The 11,938-nt window shown below is 41.5% G+C and overlaps 1 non-coding gene across 1 annotated transcript; it reads right to left on the bottom strand.

Moving 5' to 3' along the window:
* Positions 1-7,513: 7,513 nt before the first annotated feature.
* On the bottom strand, positions 7,514-7,618 carry LOC112437867 (U6 spliceosomal RNA). Its single transcript, XR_003026367.1, has one exon. It is a non-coding gene; the product is annotated as a U6 spliceosomal RNA (small nuclear RNA).
* Positions 7,619-11,938: the final 4,320 nt, after the last annotated feature.

Raw genomic sequence — 11,938 nt, 5'->3', positions numbered from 1 at the left:
GGGTTTCCACCCAGTGTCCCCGCCCAGGTCCTCAACCAGGTCCCCGCCCAGCGTCCCCGCCCAGCCTCCCGGGGTCTACACCAGGCCACCTGCGCTCGCTCGTTGACAGCACAGCCCCTTCCAGCTAGCTTGACGGCCTCCGCCCGATCGACCCTGCGTGAATACAATTATTTCCCTCTGCCTTCCACTCGGAGAGAGCGGCCAGGATGCCAACTGGCTTCACTGGAAACACCCCGGCCCCCCAGCCCTCCTGGGGCATCTCTAGGTGACACCCCACAAGGCCTGAGGCCTCTACGCCTTCTCTCCCATCCGCAGTGACCCTGCCTCGCACCTGCCACGTGGGTCCAGCCACAGTGTCCCAACAGACGCTCTCACCTTAGCCTAGGGCTGGACTTACTGCTTCCAAAAGCGCTGGGCACAGCCTTTATATGACTGACCCCGTCCCCAAGTCCCAGGCGGCCCCATGCAACCGCCCAACCGCCCAACAGCCCAACCGCCACTCCAAAGGTCACCAACCACTGCTCCAGGCCACGGGCTGCCCCTCCCCACGGCTCTAGGACCCTTCCCCTCCACCGCAGGCTGACCCCACCCACCTCACCAACAGTCACGCCCACTGCCAGTCTGGCCCCGCCCCCACCATTCTCTCTTCCGGCTACACGACCCCACCCCTTAGCAGCAGGTCTACTCTGCCCACCCCAAGAACCACCACTTCCACAGCCAGGCACCCCAGCTCGGGCTGAGGTCTTCTTTGGCTCCTGGCAGCTGTTACCCCTGCAGCCATGTGTACCAGATGTCTGCTGTGTTTGGTCCCCCACATATAGTTTTGATATATTTTTAAAACTTAATCTATATCTCACTTACTCCACTCCCTGTGAGGGTGGGCAAATGCCTGTTCAGCTTAGGATCGGATCCTTAGCACCTGATACAGGGGCTGGTGCTCTATACCCACACCTGCTCTGCCGGCTGCACAGGATCATCATGGCAAAATGAGATGGTCTATGTAAGAGCACTTGTGAAAATTCTAGAACTCTTTCTATACCCCTGAAACTCCAGAAACGTAAAGAATTATTTTCATTATTATTGCTTTTCAGTACACTGATCTGGGCCCCACATTTCCAGCTTGTGGTTTGGTTACAGCTCTGCATGACCCAAATGGAAAGATAAAAATGCTCTCCTTTGCTCATCTCCCTTTTAAACATGATTTCTTCTTAAAGGTGCTTAAAGGAATTTCATATGCAATCAGTCCTTTTATCATCTATCTCTAATGTTTTACCTGGATTTTTTATTGGCTGTCATGCAGCAATGACAAGAAAATCCATTTGTGGATTGGAATCTTTAGGTATGAAATGTGCCATGCTTGCCTGGTTGAAACAATGTAGGACCGTCAAGCGAGGGCTGGAGGTTTGTTTGCACTGGTGTGGAAGAGGAAGAGGAGAAAGAGAAAAGGAAAACATAGGGTCACTTTAGGCCAACTGCTCAGAAGATGAGAGAAACTGGACCCAGTGGCAGTTAGGCTGAGACCTGGCTGGGTAAAAATAGGTGGCAATGTTTTTCTAACAAAAACATCAGGACTTGTAAATAAGTACAAAGAAACTTTTGTGGGTAGTGGTACTAAATATTTCCAATTGGAATTGCTGAATAAGATGCAATATTTATCATCGCTATAGTATAGGAATGATGACTGATCATGTGTTTTGGATGTTTGTCCTTTCCAAATCTCAAGCTGAAATGCGATTCCCAGTGTTGGAGGTGGGGCCTGGTGGGAGGTGATGGGATCATGGGGGTGGATCCCTCATGAATGGTTTCTCACCCCCCCCTTGGTGATGAGTTCTCGCTCAGTTCATTCTTGGTTGAGATCTGGTTGTTTGAAAGAGTTGGACATCCCCCTTCTCTATCTCTCTTTCTCCCATTCTCTCCACGTGATGTGCCTGCCCCGCCAACCGCCGCAACTTCACCTTCCACCACCATTGTAAGCTTCTTGAGGCCGTCACCAGAAGCCAAGCAGTTGTTGGTGCCATGCTTGTACAGCTTGCAGAAACGCGTGCCAATTCAACTTCTTTTCTTTATAAATTACCCAGGCTCAAGTATTCCTTTATAGCAATGCAAGAACAGCCTAATAAAAGTAGAGTCAGCCTGAGGAGATAGTGTTTCACATTCCTCGATGTCTGTCATCTCTTCATCTCTGGAAATCTACAAATCTCACCCTCCTCTTCTCTCTTTCCATCTCTTCTCTCTTTCTGAATAGCTTCAATAAGGCCCTAAAGAAGTGGGGAAGTTGAACATTTTACATTTCTCTTAAAGTCTCAGTGGCTGTGCACCAATGAGTATTTTCCCCTTTGATTGTAATCTACCACCCTGCATTTTTTCTAACAAATGTCAACACCTGGGGCTGTTTCCTAAGACCAAAGCATGGGTATCCCCTGTGTCTAACTTAGTGGCTCACGGAATTTGTCTCATCTTTTCCTTAAATCTTACAATGTTTAATGAAGTAGGACTTGGTATAACATTGTATTAGCAGCGGAAAAGCACACTAGCTCCAAAATACCTAAGTTAGAATAATTTTCATGAATGAATAAATTTTCATTCTCAGGCCCAGAGCAGTTGATAGGAATGGCAATGACAGGTGCTGGGAGGGCGAAGTTTGAGAGCAAACTCACCTACAAAGAAATACAAGACACTATCTTAGGAGTGATCACAAACAGGACTTTGTTTTAAGATAATCTGTCCTCGAATTTGTAGGATAGGGCATCACAGAATTTCTGCTATGTTACAAAAACTCACTTTAATATTTCTCCTATGAGTACATGTTGGCAATATGGCTCTGTATGTCTACCTACATGTTTCTAAAATTCCACTTCAGAACACAGATCTTTTTTTTTTTTTTTTTTTTTTTTTGAGATGGAGTCTCACTCTGCTGCCCAGGCTGGAGTGTGGTGGCGCGATCTCAGCTCACCGCAACCTCCGTCTCCTGGGCTCAAGCAATTCTCCTACCTCAGCCTCCCGAGTAGCTGGGATTACTGGTGCCCGCCACCATGCCCAACTAATTTTTGCATTTTTAGTAGAGATGGGGTTTTACCACGTTGGCCAGGGTGGTCTTGAACTCCTGACCTCAGGTGATCCGCCGCCTCGGCCTCCCAAAGTGATTACAGGTGTGAGCCACCGTGCCCAGCCTGAACACAGATCTTTCAAACATCAGCCTGTTTTGGGGATTTATTCAGTGTGGGTGAGCTTTGCCAAGAAAAATCATGTTGCTGTCATCTATTTATTTTTTCATAATTATGGTGATTAAACATATGTAACGAAATTCACTATTTTAACCACGCTTAAGTGTGGTTCTGTAGCATTAAGTACATTCACATTGTTGGGCAACCATCACCGGAACTTTCCACCTTCCCCATTCTCCCCAATCCCCCGACCCTGGCAGCCACTATTCTACTTTCTATCTCTATAAACTTGAAAGTGTGTGACTTTCAGTGTTGTTCTTCATTTGCAAGATTGTTTTGGCTATTCAGGATCCTTGAGATTCGGTATGAATTTTAGAATTTTTTTCTGTTTCTGCTAAAAACATTGCTGGAATCTGTAGATTGCTTTGGGTGATACTGACATCTCAACAGTATTAAGTCTTATTTATTAACAAGGATATCTTTCCGTTTATTGCTGTCCTTAGTTTTAATTTCTCTCAGTAATGCTTCAAGGTTGTTAGCGTATAAGTCTTTCAGCTCCTTGGCTAAGTTGATTCCTAAGTATTTTATTCTTTCTAATGCTATTGTAAATGAAATTGTTTTCTCTATTTCTTTTGGGATTGTTCATTGTTCGTATGTAGAAATGCACCTGATTTTTGTGGGTTAATTTTGTATCTTCCAACTTTGCTGAAATTATTGATTAATTGTAAGAGTTTGTTTTATAGAATATTTAGAGCTTTCTAACATATACGATAATATTGTTTGCTAACAGAGAGAATTTTACTTTTTCTTTTCCAATTTGGATGCCTTTCATTTATTTATTTTCTTTCCTAAATTCTCTAGCTAGGACTTCTAAGACTATATTAAATAGAAGTGGCAAAAGCAGCATTCTTGTCTTGCCTTTTTTTTTTTTTTTCTTTTTGAGATGGAGTCTTGCCCTGTCGCCCAGGCTGCAGTGCAATGGCACAATCTTGGTTCACTACAACCTTGCCTCCTGGGTTCAAGCGACTCTCCAGCCTCAACCTTCTGAGCAGCTGGGATTATAGGTGCTCATCACCACGTCCAGCTAATTTTTTTATTTTTAGTAGAGACGGGGTTTCACCATGTTGGCCAGGCTGGTCTCGAACTCTTGACCTCAGGTGATCCACCCACCTCAGCCTCCCAAAGTGCTGGGATTACAGGAGTGAGCCACTGTGCCCAGCCCCCTTGTCTCGCTTCTTAGATCTTAGATCTTAGAGGAAAAGCTTTCAAACTTTCACTATTCAGCACAATGTTAGGTATTGACTAAAGAGAGAGGATTTTAGTCAATAGCTATTGAGTAAAGAGGATTTGGGGAAGCTGCATTTTTAATTGATTAGTTTTTACAACTTACTGAGGTATAATTAAGTAGTATTGAACAGCAGTGTTCAAAATGATTGGTTTTGATATATGTTTACACCCCTGAGGTCATCATAATCGAGATAGTAAACAGTTCCATTGCCCAACAAGTTTCCTCATGCAATTTTGTAACCTATTCCTCCCTCCATTTTAACCCCTGGCATTTTCTAAAAATTTTATGCAAATATGATGAAGTATGTATTTTGGTGTAAGGCATTTTAAAATTCATCATATTTCTGAGATTCATTCACATTGTTGCATGTATCATGGTTTATTCCTTCTTATTGCTACATAGTATTCCCTTGCATGTGTATGCTACAGTTCATCTATTCTTCTACTGATGGATACCTGGGATAGTTCCAGAATTTAGCTAGTATAAATAAAGCCCTGACATTTATCCATAAATCTTTGCCAAGAATAGCTTACCTGGGACATATGGTAAGTATATTTAAGTTCTAAAGAAATTACTAAACTTTTCCCAAAGTGGTTGTAGCATTTTACATTCCCACCCCTCAACAATGTACAAGAATTCTAGTTGCTCCACATCCTTCCAACAGTTTTAGCTATCCTGGAAGGTATGTAGTTAGATCTCCCTGTGGTTTTAATTTGCATTTCCCTAAGGACTGATAGTGCTGAGCCTGTTTTCTTATGTTTGTTGGCCATTCATACTTGTAAAATATCTATTCAAATCTTTTGATCATTTGTAATTGGGTTGTTCATCTCATGCTGAGTTATGAGAGTTCTTTCCATGGGCCCAAGGGTAGGACTTGGTAATGACTTCTTTTTGTTGTCTTTCTTGTGAGAATGTCTTTATTTCACCTTTATTGCTGTAAGATATTTGTAATGGATATAAAATTACAGGTTGAGAAGCTCTTTTCTTTCAGTACTTTTAAGATGTAGTTCTGCTGTCTTCTGGACTTCATGGTTTCTCGGAGAAATCATGGACATTAAGTCATGATTTCCCTCTATGTAATGTGTGCTTTTTGTTTTTTTTCCACTATAGCTACTTTCAAGAATTTTTTAGGTATCTTGGGATTCAGAAACTTGATTCTTATGTGTTAATAGGGATTGTTTCCTTTGAGTTTGTTTTGCCCAGAGTTTGCTAAGTGTCTTGAATCTGTAAATTTATGTCTTTCACTAAATTGGGGAGTTTCTGGGCATTCTTGCTGAAATTTTTTTTCTATTTTAATCTTTTTCTCCTCTCCTTCTGAGACTCCACTTACACTATGTTAGACCTTTAGATGGTGACACACAGGTACCTGACACTCTGGGTTTGTTTTCTTTAAACCCTTTATCTCTCTTTGTAGATTGGATAATTTTCATTGTTCTACCTTCAACTTAATTTTCCTTTTATCATCTTTATTCTGCTATTGAGCCCAACCAATGATTAACTTTTGACTGCAGAGATTGTATTTTTCATTTCAATATTTTTTATTTGCTTCCTTTTTAAATTTTCCTTTTTTCTGTTGAGCACTTCTATCATATCAGTCAATTGAAGTGTGCTTTCCCTGACCTTACGAGCATAGATAAAATAGCTGCTTTAAAGTCTTTGTCTGATAATTTTCTCTTGAGGTTGGTATTTGTTTGATTGTCTTTCCACCTTGAGAACTGGTACCATTTTCCTGGTTGTTTGTATATCAAGAGATTTTGGATTGTATCCTGGACATTGTGAATGTTGTGTATTGCAGACTCTGGATCTATTGTCGGCCTCTGGAAAATGTTGATGTCTGTTTTAGTAAAAAATTAACTAGGTTATGTTCAGACTATAAGTTATATCCCATCTTCTGTGGTTATATCAATTTAAATACACACACACACACGCACACCCCTTTCCACTTAACTTTGGGAAGTACTGTGAGAATCAGCAGTAATTCAATGATTTGCCCGGTGATTTTATCATTTTAGGATTCCTTCCCTCCAATTCACTCAATTTCAATGTAACACCTAATAAAAGAAGAGAAATGTGTTTCCTTTTATGTTAGCTTACTAAAAAAGATTTTCTTTAATTTGCTTCCAATCCTACCTAAATCAAAAGCTTTCCACTGAGTCTTCTTCCAAGCTTGAACATTTTTTCCTAGCAAGACTTAGTGAATGGTCTTGATCATTTCCTACTTATTCTTTTGTCATTTTTACTCACACTTCTTAAATTCCATGTTCAATTTAATCAGACCTCAAGGGTGCAGAATTACATTTAAGCCACATAGTATTAATCACACTAACTCCCTATCCATACCTACATCCTGCCGACCTTCTAGTCTGGGTGGTAAAGCCGCACATGCATCCTCTGGTACTTGTGTGTCTATTCTTTACAACCTCCTACCTCCTCCCTTGACTGATGTTCTTCCTCTAATTGTTTTCTTCTGACCACCTTCAGTGACACAATTCAGCATCGTACCATTTTTAGCAAAGATTTTACTGGGTTTTATTCATATCAGAAAATCACATTTGCATTTCAAACACATGCTAAAAATTAAATCATGGATGAAATGCCTGTTGCATAGAACGGTTCTCGTTAAAATAAACTTGTCTCTTTTATAACAATGTGAACAGAGACCACAGTTCTTTAGCATTCAAACTGGAGTTCATGTTTCAATACTTTATAATTAAGCATTATGCTCAGCATATACTGTGAAAAGACAACATCATTTTAAAAATGTGTTACTCAGAGAGAAAACAGTGATTTTCATTATGTTCCCCTCCAAGCCCTTGCTTCAGACAGCTGGTATGGCTCCCATTGTCAGACACTGAAGGGGTTTGAAAGGAACATGAGCGCTGCCATTGTCACCCTGTGAAAAAAAATCCTGATAGTTTTTACATTTCAGGGTATATTAAATTGAAAACTTCACTGTATATTATGAAAACTGTTAAGCTTGTAGATCTTTTTGCAGAATATGTTGCAAAATGGCTGATTTTGTCATTTTAAAATTCTTTTTTAAATTTTCTATTAGACTTTTAAAAATACGGAATGCTTCACGAATGTGCATGTCATCCTTGCACAGGGCCCATGCTAACCTCTGGATCGCTCCACTTTTAGTATAATATATGTGCTACCGAAGACAGCATGATTCTGTTCTGTTTAAATGCTTGTTCGATGGCTTGTTAGAAGAATTACATTTGCAAAGATCTTTTGAAATTTATGGAACGACACTGCTGAAGTATCTTTAGAGAAAAATGAGAAACTAGTATTCAGTTTAATAATTATGTACTAATAACCTCTGCCATGTCCTTATTATATTAACTATTATGTTAGGGAGAAATGCCTAAGAAATATCCAACAGAATATCAACCTTCAAGGAGCTATTAAACAACTAGAGGCTCTTTGAGGAGAACATCCAATCTGAGGGGAAAATTCAGCATTAACTTAGAGCCATTAAGAACCAGAACAGTTCCGGCCGGGTGTGGTGGTTCACACCTGTAATCCCAGCACTTTGGGAGGCCGAGGCGGGCGGATCACGAGGTCAGGAGATCGAGACTATCCTGGCTAACATGGTGAAACCGTGTCTCTACTAAAAATAAATCAATCAATAAAAAAGGCGCCTGTAGTCCCAGCTACTCCGGAGGCTGAGGCAGGAGAATGGCGTGAACCCGGGAGGCGGAGCTTGCAGTGAGCCGAGATCGCGCCACTGCACTCCAGCCTGGGCGACAGAGCGAGACTCCGTCTCAAAATAAATAAATAAATGAATAAATAAATAAATAAATAAAATTAAAAAAGAGAACCAGAACAGTTCCAGGGCAGTCAGCACTGCAGGGGGCTGACCAGGAAGACTTACCAAGGGCACCAGATGGCGAAGATGTGCCTGCACACCACTAGATACAAACGGGAGCCACGAGCACTTGGAATGTATGTGATACTTCTGAAATTTTGAAAACTATGTGAAATATGAACCTGACAGAGAAATACCTTCAATACAGTACAATTTCAAGAAGAAAAAGAAAATGGGTATCACAAAGTGATGGGAGATGTGTCCAGATCCGTTTTGCAGTCTGAGACAGGAAATTGACCCGATGCTTCCCGTTGACTTCCTTCAGACATTCAGAAACTGTGCTAGAGACTGACTGTCCCATTAGGAACAAGTAAGTAACATAGCTTGCAGCTGTGAAAAGGGTCCTGGGCAGGACGCAGGGCAGAATATCACGGAGGCAGGTACTGGAGAATTATCTTCAGCCACAGTTCCAAGCTAGCGGGAAAAGCAGGTAGTAGTGTGGAGAGGGAGTTTATTACAGCTGAGGGTAACACACCCAGGGCATTGTGTGACATTTAAAAATATATACTTAGCCGTTACAAAGTTTCTGCCACTGGGGAAGAAGGAAGTGCCACAGGTACCAAGTAGTATTGTTCTTATAAGAAAAATAGTGAAACTTCCTTATCTCTGAATCACTAATTTTCTGGGGTTTTTTTTTTTTTCTTTGAGACGGAGTCTCAGTGGTGTGTGCCTATAATCCCAGCTGCTCAGGAGGCTGAGGCAAAATAATCACTTGAACCTGGGGGGTGGAAGTTGCAGTGAACCGAGATCATGCCATTGCACTCCAGCCTGGGCAACAAGAGTGAAATACCATCGCAAAATAAATAAATAAAAAAATGAAGTTTCAGTTATGCAAGCTGAGTAAGCTCTAGGGATCTGCTGTCTGTACAACATGGTGCCTATAGTTAACAATAATATATTGTGCATTTAACATATGTTAAGAGGGTAGATCTTATGCCAAATGTTTGACCATAATAAAAAAATTACGTGAGAATAAAAGAAGAATTTATGGGTTTGCAAATGTACTTAGTTATCATTTCCCCTAAGGACTGAATTGAATTTATTAGTATTTTATAAAAGATATTTACATCTAAGTCCATAAGTAAAGTTGGTCTATAATTGTTTTATACTTGTCTTGTTTCATATGAAGTTATTCCATCAGTGTTAAATGAGTTGGTCAGTTTTCTTCTCTTTTCTGATGTTTACCAATGCTTGCCTATAAATCCATCTGGTTGTTGGACGTTCTTGGAAGGCAGGTGTGACTGAGGATTAAATTTCACTATGATCAATGCTGTTGGCTTATCCACGTGCTCTCTCTCTGAAAAAAATTTTAATACTATTTTCTAAATATTGTGATACCTTTTTTACAGATGAAGAAACTGAGGCTTGAAAACAGTGCTGCAGGCTATGGAAAACAGTATAGTTCTTTCTCAGAAAATTACAAATAGGGGCCAGGCACCGTGGCTCATGCCTGTAATCCCAACACTTAGTGGATCATTTGAGGTCAGGAGTTTGAGATCATCTTGGCCAACACGGTGAAACCCATCTCTACTAAAAATACAAAAATTAGGCAGGCGTGGTGGCACCCGCCTGTAGTCCCAGCTACTCGGGAGGCTGAAGCAGGAGAATTGCTTGAGCCTGGGAGGTGGAGGTTGCCATGAGCCAAGATCACAGCACTGCACTCCAGCCTGGATGACAGAGTGAGACTCTGTCTCAAAAAAAAAAAAAATTACAAATAGATTTACCATATGATCCAGCAATTCCACTTCTGGATATATGCCCCAGAGAGTTGAAAGCAGGGACTCTGAACAGACATTTGTGCATCCATGTTCATTGCGGCACTATTCACAATAGCCAAAAGATGGCAGCAACCCAAGTATCCATCAAGGGATTAATGGATGAGCATAATGTCTATACATACAATGGGATGCTATTCAGAATTAAAAGGGAGGAAATTCTGACACATGCTAAACAGAGATGAACCTTGAAGCTATTATGGTAAGTCACTTATATGAAGTACCCAGAGTGGTCAAATGTGTAGAGACAGAAAGAATGGTGGTTGCCAGGGGCTGAGGGAAAGAAGGAATGGGGGCCTACTGTTTAATTGGTACAGGGTTTTAGGTTTACAAGATGAAAAGAATTCTGGAGATGAATGGTAGTGGTTGCATACTGTATAAATGTATTGAATTTCATGGAAATGTACACTTAAAGATGGCTTAAAATGGTAAATTTTATATTTTCTATATTTTGCCAGAATAAAAACAAGTACTACATTAATTGACAGACTAAACAAGGACTTTTGGCACCAAAATTAGACTTTGGAAAGAAATCAGTATCTCAGTAAAGTTGTCATGAGAAAAACATGATCGTCAATAGATTTTGTTGCATGTGCTTTAAGACATAGATTTGCTTTTACTTGGAATCACTTGGCAGTGAGGGAAAGGGTATCATAATCTTTTTATGCCCTTGGGGCTCCAAAGTAGGGTTGCCAGATTTAGCAATGAAAAACACAGGAGCTGTGCAATATTTAGCATGTGCTTACACTAAAAACATGTCTGTGGTGTTTATCTGAAATTCAGATTTCCCTGGGTTCTGTGTTTTATCTGGCAACCCTCTCTAAGAACCTGAGTCCAGACTTGGCGAGAGGAATTAAGGAATAAGTGTGAGAACCCCAAGTGAGAACCATAGCTGGTGTCTGACCTGGGAGCACAGGCTCAAGGTCATGGGGACAGATCTACACCCAGGTCACTCTACTCTGTGCTTGTGAAAGGCCAAGGGGGAGCTGGTGGGTTCTCCCCCGAGGGATCCTTCAGAGAGACCTTGTGAACAGCTGTACTGATGAAAAGCCCATGCTCCATTTTAACTCTGTGGAGGCAGGGCTGGAGTGCAAAGCTCAAGGCAACTCCACAGTCTGTGCTCTATGTCCTGGTTTTGGTCACTTCCTCACCCAACATGGTGGGCCAGGATCTAGAATGTCAGAGCCTTCATATCCCACTGTAGCTGGTTTCCGCAGAAACATGAAACGAAAGACCACCCACAGCACAGCAAAGAGGTTCTCGGTGCACGTGCACTGCCGCTGAGACGGGCAGGTGCCTCTTCTGAGCCCAGCTGCCCAGGAGCTGCCTTTGAAAAGTCTGTATTCCTCCCATGGCTGGTGCTACAGAAACAGCACGTCCACAACTGGCGGCTGCCTTTCTCTAAGAAACATCTTCATGCAGGTATTTAAATGGGAAAGAATTATAAATTTCAAATATACACATCAAGAGGTGTGAATCCCCATAAGGGATCAAAAACAAGAAGGCAATGAACAGGGACAGGGACCAGAAGCACAGCTGCCTTCCTTGTTTATCCAATCAAAATCTCTCAGAGACACAGACACTAACTCTGGCCTCCTCCATGTTGGAAAAGCAGGTCATGGCTAAGACAGGTGGAGACTGCTCTTCAAGTGAGCCTTTGGAAAATGGGATCATTTTTCTGAAGGATACAGATAGCGGCCACTGTGACCCGAGCTGCAGCCACAGAGCAGAACTAAAATGAATGTGGACTGAATGCGACTTCAGAAATCTGGGTCTACAGCTGCTTGGTCCATTAAAAGAATATACTTACATGGTTTTAAAATGTTCCCTCTTTTCAAAT

This window comes from Pan paniscus, chromosome 17, assembly GCF_029289425.2.
Source record: "Pan paniscus chromosome 17, NHGRI_mPanPan1-v2.0_pri, whole genome shotgun sequence".
NCBI lineage: Eukaryota > Metazoa > Chordata > Mammalia > Primates > Hominidae > Pan > Pan paniscus.
This window is presented reverse-complemented; position numbering and strand designations above follow the sequence as displayed.